Genomic DNA, 10,717 nt, shown 5'->3' with positions numbered 1-10,717 from the left:
TCTGTTGTTCCATGTCCAGTTCTAACTGTTGCTTCCTGACCTGCATACAGATTTCTCAAGAGGCAGCTCAGGTGGTCTGGTATTCCCATCTCTTTCAGAATTTTCCACAGTTTATTGTGATCCACACAGTCAAAGGCTTTGGCATAGTCAATAAAGCAGAAATAGATGTTTTTCTGGAACTCTCTTGATTTTTCCATGATCCAGCGGATGTTGGTGATTTGATCTCTGGTTCCTATGCCTTTTCTAAAACCAGCTTCAACATCAGGGAGTTCATGGTTCACGTATTGCTGAAGTCTGGCTTGGAAAATTTTGAGCATTACTTTCCTAGCATGTGAGATGAGTGCAATTGTGTGGTAGTTTGAGCATTCTTTGGCATTGCCTTTCTTTGGAATTGGAATGAAAACTGACCTTTTCCAGTCCTGTGGCCACTGCTGAGTTTTCCAAACTTGCTGGCACATTGAGTGCAGCACTTTCACAGCATCATCTTTCAGGATTTGAAACAGCTCAACTGGAATTCCATCACCTCCACTAGCTTTGTTCGTAGTGATGCTTTCTAAGGTCCACTTGACTTCACATTCCAAGATGTCTGGCTCTAGATGAGTGGTCACATCATCATGATTATCTGGGTCGTGAAGATCTTTTTTGTACAGTTCTTCCGTGTATTCTTGCCACCTCTTCTTAATATCTTCTGCTTCTGTTAGGTCCAGACCATTTCTGTCCTTTATCGAGCCCATCTTTGCATGAAAGTTTCCCTTGAACATGAAATGTATAGTTGATTTACATTGCTGTGCCAGTCTCTGCTGTACAGTAAAATGACTCAGTTATATACATGTATACATTCTTTTTAAAATATTCTTTTCCATTGTAGTTTATCACAGGAGATTGGATATAGTTCCCTGTGCTGTACAGTAGGGCCTTGTTGTTTATCCATTCTATGTATAATAGTTTGCATCTACTAACCCCAAAGTCCCGCTCCATCCTTCTCCCTTCTTTACCACTTCTCTTCCTTGGCAACCACAAGTCTCTTCTCTATGTGAGTCTGTTTCTGTTCTGTAAACACGTTCATTTGTGCCATATTTTTGATTCCACATATAAGTGATATCATATGGCATTTGTGTTTCTAACTTACCTCACTGTTGGTGGGAATGTAAGTTGATTCAGCCACTATGGAAAACAAAATGGAGGTTCCTCAGAAAACTGAGGCTAGAATTACCATATGATCCAGCAATTCCACTCTTGGACATATACCTGGACGAAACTATAATTCAAAAAGATACATGCACCCCTATGTTCATAGAGCTGTTTACAATAACCAAAACAAGGAAACAAGCTAAATGTCCATCGACAGATGAACAGACAAAAATATGCTACATATATACAATGGAATGCTACTCAGCCATAAAAAAAAGAACAAAAAAATGCCATTTGCAGCAACATGGACGGACCTAGATATTATCATACTAAGTGAAGTAAGTCAGAGTGTCTAATCTTTAAAAAATGGCTGCCAAATGTGACTAAGTACTTACTCATTTCTGTTCAGCATAGGCAATGTCCTTAATAGACAGCTGCAGGACCCTGATTACACTCTGTTTTGCTTATTAGATCCTGTGACTTATTCCAATGAAGAGAGAACAGGTGTCACTGGTAACAAAACAATCATGCTTTCAGCCCCAGTGAGCATCACCTCTGATCTAGACTGAATTATATCTATAAAGTTCGTATGTTGAAGCCCTAACCACCAATGTGACTGTATTTAGAGATAAGGCTTTTAGAAGGTCATTAAGTTTAAATAAAGTCAAAAGGGTGAGATCCTAATCAGATAGGATTAGTGGCCTTATGAGGAAAGAGAGATCTCTTTGCACACTGAGGAAAGGCTATGTGAGGCCACAGTGAGAAGGTGGCCATCTACAGGCCAGGAAGAGTGATCTCACCAAGAAACCAAGCCTTGCTCCTAAAACTATGAGAAAATAGATTTCTGTTTTTTAAACCACTCATTCTGGTATTTGTTATGGCAACCCAAGCTGACTAAGGCATCCTCCATTCTTCTTTCTTTAGCCATGGAGGATCAGTGGGAACAATAAGTAAAGTATTGTCTGCACATAAAACACAGATAAAGAAATTCTCTGTGTGGAAGTCTGGCATTTACAGTTGTTTAAAGGGCAATTTGGCTTGTCTCTTTTGTGTTTTAATAGCAGAAAGACATTTCACATAATAATTCAACTCCATGGTTCACTCTAATCTCTGTCTCTGAGTGGGGGTTTGCATTTTTTGCTTGTGATTTACATCGCCTGACACCTAATGTAATGACTCCCACTGCAAGGGCCATTGCTGCATCTATGCAGCTCCAATCTGTCACTGGCAACGTTCTGAGAGCTGGGGTACCCTCCATTCAATCATGAAACTAGACTGAGTATAATTAATTACATCTTTTACCCCCAGCCCCACCAACTGCAACACATCACTTCTCTTAAAAACTCAGTCAAAGCAATATTTTTTCCCATACCCTCCATCCCCATCTTTTCAGTAAATGCAGACATGGTTGTGCAATCAATCTTGAAACTTTAGGCTGTTTTTTTTTAATTTCAAATATTCATGAGCATATCTCTGCTGCAGATTTTAAATGTATTCTTTTAAGAATGTCATTAGTACCTGAGCTCTCTAACTGGCTACTATACTTCAGGAAGATCTTTGAAACTGGAGTTTCAGCCACCTGTATGTAAGCAGCGGCCATCTCTGTGATTGTCTTCTAGGACTGTAACAGATGCTTTAGCTGGTAAATAACACCCGTAATTTTATTGTCAACTTTGCAGTTTCATGACAGTACCTAAGCACTAGTTATTCTGTGGGCTATGTTAAATGGGGTAATAATAGAATGCAGGACTAGTATTTCAAGGGTAAGATTTGATATGATTGTTTAGGTTGTATCATTAGGCATTACACCAAATAATTTATCCAAGTGGATGGTCTTCAATTTTCAAGTCACTCAGATTTTGAGTGACTGATAAATTAAGAGAATGAGGTTCATTATGGGCGGTGAGAGGGGAAAAAAAAGTGCATCAGAAGCTTGGAAAAGAACAGACTCTTGAAACCAGCTAAGCCCATAATGCATTCCAGTGAATTGTTAGGATGCTATTATGTTAAGAAGTTCTCTGCTTTCCTATGAAGGTCTCTGAGAGTATTTTCTGTTGGCCATTAAGACAGAGCAACACAAACCAGACAGCAGTTGTGACTTGAATGCTCAGTGCTGTAAAACTATTATGTGAATCATGTTCAGTTTATATATGGAAGATGATGGTGCCTCAGTGCTCTTTGCATCATTAAAACTCAGGAGGGAAAATGTAAAGTGAGTGGGAAAGAGGAAGGTAGAAAAAATTAATTGGAGCTTTGAGACCAAGGACATGCTCACCCGGTCAGCTCCATCTAAAGTTAAGAAGTAAATGCTGTCTAGAGGACTCAGTCGCTTCTTTTGAATCTCTGGAAGGCTGTTAATCTCTTGCCGGCATATAGGAAGCATAGCCCCTGGAACAGACTCCGGGCGCTAGAAAATAGAAATCAAAATAAGGCAGAAGTTGTTGGAGTTTATCTAGGACAGTTTAGTTACTGAAATAATGAATATCCTCATTCCCCCAACTCTCTCCTTCAACCTAACAGGATTCCTTGTACTTTAGATCTTTGTATTGCTCCTCATCCCCAGAATGTATCCCCTTTCCTTTCACATAATGAGTAGACTGGAAGGGAGAGACTGTACTTAGGAAAGGAGACTCTGTACTTAGGTAAGTACTTGGGTAGGAAATTAAAGTTCAAGTCTTGGCTCAGACACTTAAAACCTCTCTGACCTGAATGTCCTTACCTGACATACTTGACTGTGAGGGTTAGGATCTTTTATCTCATCAGTGCCAACAGTTCTTAAGTCTGAGCATTTACCAGCCTCAGAGAGGTTCCTGTTCTGTGGCTCATTGGCATGTAGAGGGATGTGGGATTTACTTACATCTAGGAAATAACATTGACCTGGCCCCTGAATTTTCACATTAAAAGATTAATCCTACTTACTCTGCTTGTCTCGAGTATGAATCTGTTTTCTATCAGTAGTAGAAAATATTAACACTGTATTTTTCTCTAGTCATATTTTTGTTAAGACATGAGTTTATACTATATTCAGGGTTCATATCCTCCTTTCTTAATATATCCATGTCATGGGCTTCTTAACAGTGACCATATATCTTGAACTGAGTAATGTATACACACTATATTAGTGGAGTCACTTTAAATGAAAGTGTCAGAAAGAAAAGCAATTCAAAGTAGCTTCTAAGCAAGAGAGGGAATGAATGGCATATTACTGAGAAATCTGATGGAGGCTCTTTAGTTCACATACAGCATTGACTTTCATTCTATTTCTCAGCGCTGCTTTCTCTTGTCCTGTAAGTCTTGGCCCTTACCTGACACAAAGAGGCCCTATCCGTACGGTAAGAGGACACAGCTGCCAGGGCTCCCCCTTGTCTATATTGTAAGACGAGATGTTTAAGCTCTGTGGCATCTGATTGTCTCCACATGGCTCATGTGCGTCACCTGTGCAATCTTGGTGGACAGGGATCTTGGGTCACAATGATGGGCAGGCAGTGCTCTGATTGGTCAGCTAACAGACAAAATCAACAGCCCTTCACTATACTATTCCTAGTCTACTCAGCACTCACACACCCTCAGTGAGAGGAAATATAATCAAGCTGATGTTTCCAGTGATACCTGTGGAGGGACTTCTTTCTGCAATTGTCAAATTCATTTTGTAAAGTCTTTAACAATCAAATTTTGTAAAGTCTTTAAAAATCAAATTTTACATTTTCCCACCTTTTTGGTAGTCACAGACACATTTACTCCCTTTTCTACATTTAAAAGTCAGGTAATTCTTGGGGCTTCCCTGGTGGTCCAGTGGCTAGGAATCCACCTTGCAATGCAAAAGTCAAGTCATTCTGAAGCCTTGTAAATATTCAGACCCACTGTGTTCATTCAGTTGGTCATACATATGGCATCAGGTGTCATTTGCAATCTGAATATTATTTCATTCCCACCCAAGGGTGCTGTCTTAGCTCCTTAAATGGATAACTGCCGGGGTCCAGCCCTGGTGGATCCAGGGAATTCGAAGGTGGGGATGGCGTCGGCGTCTTTGGAAAAATACATATTTAATTACAGATATATAGAGAGATTAGAAACGGATAGTATAGTAAGAGATAGTGTAGTGGAGAAAAGGAGGCTGAATCCAGATGGGAATTCAGCCAGAGAAACGGGAGCAAGAAAGAAGCGACATGGTGGAATCAGTCTTTCCGGAAACTGATCCGATTTCTTTATTTTGGGGTTTGCTTATATACCTTTTGTTACATATAGGGATGAATACAGAGTCATGAGGGGGTCTTAGGGATATTACATCATCTTCTGGCCATGAGTGAGGCCTGCTGACATTCTATGATCCTTTCTTTCTGATAACCAAAAACCTCATTTATTCCAAGGGTGTTTTTTCTTAAACCAGGCACCACCCTCCAGATAAAGTTGCATTCCTATAGGGTGAGGGTGTAGTGAGTTACAATCAAGAAAGGAATTTATTTAACCCAAGGTTAACAGGATTAATCTTAAAGGTTAATACTTATTTCTCCTATATGCTTAAAGGTTAATACTTATTTCTCCTATATGTTAGTTATAATCATTATACGGGCAGGGAATATGGAGATTTAGCAGCAAACATCAGCCCAACAAATGAAAATCCTTTCATCAATGCTCCCTTTAAGATCTATTTAGTCTTAAGATAGTGATAAAGTTACATTTTTACGTAACAAGGACACAGTGATTTATAACAAAGCACAGTGATCTATTACAAAAGAGAAAATTCATTAACTCAAAAAGTCTAGTATTGCTAACATCAAAAACTACTATATTTCCTTTTCTATATTCCAAATACATTGATTAATATGTTCCCAGGTGCCTAAGGATATGGAGGCCTGGCGGCAATCATTGACTCAATGATAAGAAAAAGCCCTATGCTAATTAAGACTCTCAAAATACTCCAAAACTCTCTGTGCTGTTTATGGTTAAGAGGTAGTAAACAATCATGTGGCAGGAGTATGGATAATCCTGTCACACAAGCTAGTCTGCCAGCAGAGAGGTTTGACCTAAGACATCCTTGTCCCACCCAGGGGAGGGAATTAGCAGCAATTATTGACACAACAAATGAAAAACCCTTCACCAATATAATTCCTAACCAACCCACTATACTAATAATTTCTAACTCCCCAAAAGAATTTGCCTTTAGTAAGTCTAAAACATCTCGTGCCTCTCAGGTTGGGAGGCTGTAAACAATCACATGTGGCTGGACGAACCTATACAGGTGGGCTAGATAACCTTCAGAGGAGTCGTAAGCTGAAACACTCTTGTCACGCCCAGGAATTTTTATTGCCTTGGAGCTGCACGTTTACTCCTTCTCCGAGAGAAATGGTTATGGGGGAGAACATAAAACAGACTCTGGTTTTGGGGTAGATGCTTGGGAACAGGGGGTTTCCTGAGGCTTGATCACGCCTGTGCGTATGCCAAGCCTCCTTCCTCATGACCTTTGCCATGGGCGGAGTTCCTCACGCTGGCCCCCAACAGATAACCAGTTGTCTACTTCAGTCTCTCTTGAACTCAGACCCCACTGTCATAAATCATTTTTTCATTCTCCATCTCTGGGACCACATCTTGGGTTCACTAAATTCCACATCCCAGTGACTCTTAGCACCAGACTCTCCATCCAGCGGGACTGTTAACTGCTCTTGCTTTGTTGTTTTCCCAGTGCCTTCTGCTTGTTGATGTGGAACTCTCATTTCTACAATTTCTTCTCTCTATATTTAACTGCTCCCTTATTGACAGCCAAAATCCCATCTATTTCATACTAGAAGGGAATGTGAATGTGGAATAGAAACTTAGACTATCAGGAAACTGTTCATTTTAAGTAATTCTACTGGCTTAAATAAGTAGGAGTTTAATTATTTTCATTATTTTTCACATAAGAGCTATATCTTGGGTTGTCAAAATTTCTGTTTAAGGCTTTTCAACATGAATATGGAATTAATGATTAAAACTATCATTTAGGAAGTTTTGACTGCATGTAACAAAATGTTTTAATGCATGTCATGCAAACTACAGGGTCACATCACAGAAACTGTGTTGGTAGTAAATTCACTCCTTGTGTAATAGCTCCAGCTCATTAAGGATCAGTGCTCTCACGAGCTTTCATATTATTCTGCCATCCTGAACTTGTTAACTTTTTAAGTCAATTAATCTAGCACGACTTTTCCTTTCCCAGCCTTTGGACTTAAACCTCATGGTATTCCATGTCCAGTGGTCCTGAGCTTTTAACTGCAAGAAACAAAACAGAACTTCAGTAGCATAAATAAATATGATGGTTAGTGCAGTGGTTCAGTGGCATCTTCAAGGAACCATGTTTTTAAGAAAGATTTTCAGTCTTCAATTCTGATTGTATTTTATCTTCTGGTGTTTGTCTCTTGGAATTAATAAGGCTTCTTTATTGCAGTATGCATCTTCATCTTGTTGTTTCATGAGATAAAAAGGCTTCCTTATTCTATTTATGTTCAGTTGGTAAAAAGGGAAAGTGTGAATGTTGAATGGCAAAATGGGTCTTTGCAGGTATCTTTTTTTTAAAATTTAATTTAATTTAATTTATTTATTTTTTTACTTTACAATTCTGTATTGGTTTTGCCATACATTGACATGAATCCACTGCAGGTATCTTTTTTTATCAGCTACACAAACTCAGTAGACTCCTTTGTTGTTCAGTCATTTAGTTGTGTCCAACTCTTCACGACCCCATGGACTGCAGCACACCAGGCCTCCCAGTCCATCACCAACTCCTGGAGTTTACTCAAACTCATGTCCATTGAGTCAGTGATGCCATCCAACCATCTCATCCTCTGTCGTCCCCTTCTCCTCCCGCCTTCAATCTTTCTCAGCATCAGGGTCTTTTCTAATGAGTCAGCTCTTTGCATCAGGTGGCCAAAGTATTGGAGCTTCAGCTTCAGCATCTGTCCTTCCAGTGAATACTCAGGATTGATTTCCTTTAGGATGGACTGGTTGGATCTCCTTGTAGTCCAAGGGACTCTCAAGAGTCTTCTCCAACACCACAGTTCAAAAGCAACAATTCTGCAGCACTCAGCTTTCTTTATGGTCCAACTCTGGAAAAACGATAGCTTGACTAAACGGACCTTTGTCAGCAAAGTGATGTCTCTGCTTTTTAGTACACTGTCTAGGTTTGTGGGCGTCCCTAGTGTCTCAGTGGTAAAGAATCCCCCTGCAATGCAGGAGACTCCTGTTCAATTTCTGGGTCAGGAAGATCCCCTGGAGAAGGGATAGGCCACCCACTCCGGTGTTCTAGGGTTTCCCAGGTGGCTCAGATGGTAAAGAACCTGTCGGCAATGCGAGACACCTGGGTTCAATCCCTGGGTTGGGAAGATCCCCTGGAGGGAGGGCATGGCAACCCACTCCAGTATTCTTGCCTGGAGAATCCTTATGGAGAGCAGAGCCTGGCAGGCTACAGTCCGTGGTATCACAGAGAGTCAGACAGGACTGAGCAATTAAGCACAGCAGCAGGTTGGTCATAGCTTTTCTTCCAAGGACCAAGTGTCTTTAATTTCATGGCTGCACTCACCATCTGCAGTGATTTTGGAGCCCAAGAAAATAAAGTCTGTCACTGTTTCCATTGTTTCCCCATCTATTTGCTATGAAGTGATGGGAATGGATGCCATGATCTTCATTTTTTGAATGTTGAGTTTTAAGCCAGCTTTTTCACTCTCCTCTTTGAATTTCATCAAGAGGCTCTTTAGTTCCTCTTCCCTTTCAGCCATAAGGGTGATGTCATATGCATATCTGACGTTATTGATATTTCTCCCTGCAATTTTGATTCCAGCTTGTGCTTCATCCAGCCCAGCATTTTGCATGATGTACTCTGCATATAAGTTAAATAAGCAGGGTGACAATATACAGCCTTGACATTGTCTTTTCCCAATTTTGAACCAGTCTTTTGGTCCATGTCCAGTTCTAACTGTGCTTCTTGACCTGCATACATATTTCTCAGGAGGCAGGTGAGGTGGTCTGGTATTTCCATCTCTTGAGAAATTTTCCACAGTTTGTGGTGACCCACACAGTCAAAGGCTTTAGTGTAGTCAATGAAGCAGAAGTAGGTGTTACTGGAACTTTCTTGCTTTTTCTATGATCAAACAGATGTTGGCAATTTGATCTCTGGTTCCTCTTCCTTTTCTAAATCCAACTTGAACATCTGGAAGTTCTCAGTTCATGTACTGTTGAAGCCTGGCTTGGAGAATTTTGAGCATTATTTTGCTAGTGTGTGAGATGAGTGCAATTGTGCAGTAGTTTGAACATTCTTTGACATTGTCTTTCTTTGGGATCAGGCTTCCCTTGTGTCTCAACTGGTAAAGAATCCCCCGGCAATGCAGGAGACCTGGGTTCAAAATCTGCGTTGGGAAGATCCCCTGGAGAAGGGAAAGGCTACCCACTCCAGTATTCTAGCCTGGAGAATTCATTCCATGGACTGTATAGTCCATGGGGTTGCAGAGTCAGACATGACTGAGCGACCTTCACTTCTTTGGAATTGTAATAAAAACTGACCTTTTCCAGTTCTGCGGCTACTGCTGAGTTTTCCAAATTTGCTGGCATGTTAAGTGCAGCACTTTAACAGCATCATCTTTTAGGATTTGAAATAACTCAGCTGTAATTTCATCACTTTCACTAGCTTTGTTCGTAGTGATGCTTCCTAAGGCCCACTTGACTTCACACTCCAAGATGTCTGGGCTCTAGTGTCTGTGTTGATAACTGTGTCAGATGTCCTCAACAGTCTGGAAGGGGGATTGGAAAGCCATATGGAAGTAAATATAATGGTAGAATTTCCAGAACTGGCAAGGAATTAAGCTATGCCTACAGTCACCTTATTTGTGCTGTCCCATATGTTTCAGTTCAGTCACTCAGTCGTGTCCGACTCTTTGTGACCCCATGAATTGCAGCACGCCAGGCCTCCCTGTCCATCACCAACTCCCGGAGCTTGCTCAAACTCATGTCCATTGAGTCAGTGAGGCAATCCAACTGTTTCATCCTCTGTCGTCCCCTTTTCCTCCTGCCTTCAATCTTTCCCAGCATGAGGGTCTTTTCGAATGAGTCAGTTCTTCGCATCAGGTGGTCAAAGTATTGGAGCTTCAGCATCAGTCCTTCCAATGAATATTCAGGACTGATTTCCTTTAGGATTGACTGGTTTAATCTCCTTGCAGTCCAAGGGACTCTCAAGTCTTCTCCAACACCACAGTTCAAAAGCATCAGTTCTTTGGTGCTCAGCTTTGTTTATGGAAAAAAGAAAGCTTTCTTCATATATTAAAAAATAAGGTTTCACTTATCCAAAAGACATAAATGGAAATCCTTACTGTGTCTTGGGAAAATGACACACAGGTAATAATCCATGGAGAATCTGACTTGGGTAAAGATTGATGCTTGATTCTGATTGGGTAATGATCATGATAAAATAGATTAGAATGGTGGGTACGGCACAACAGGGATTTGGAGGCAAGAGGTTGAAAAAGTTGTGGGATATAAACTGTTAGTCGAGGCTTTGTTTTGAAGAGTTGCTGGAATGAACTGAAAAGCTGTTTGCAGCTTGTATCTTTCTGGGCCAAGTCAT

This window comes from Oryx dammah, unplaced genomic scaffold, assembly GCF_014754425.2.
Source record: "Oryx dammah isolate SB20612 unplaced genomic scaffold, SCBI_Odam_1.1 HiC_scaffold_23, whole genome shotgun sequence".
Lineage (NCBI taxonomy): Eukaryota > Metazoa > Chordata > Mammalia > Artiodactyla > Bovidae > Oryx > Oryx dammah.
Note: the sequence above shows the minus strand (reverse complement) of the source record.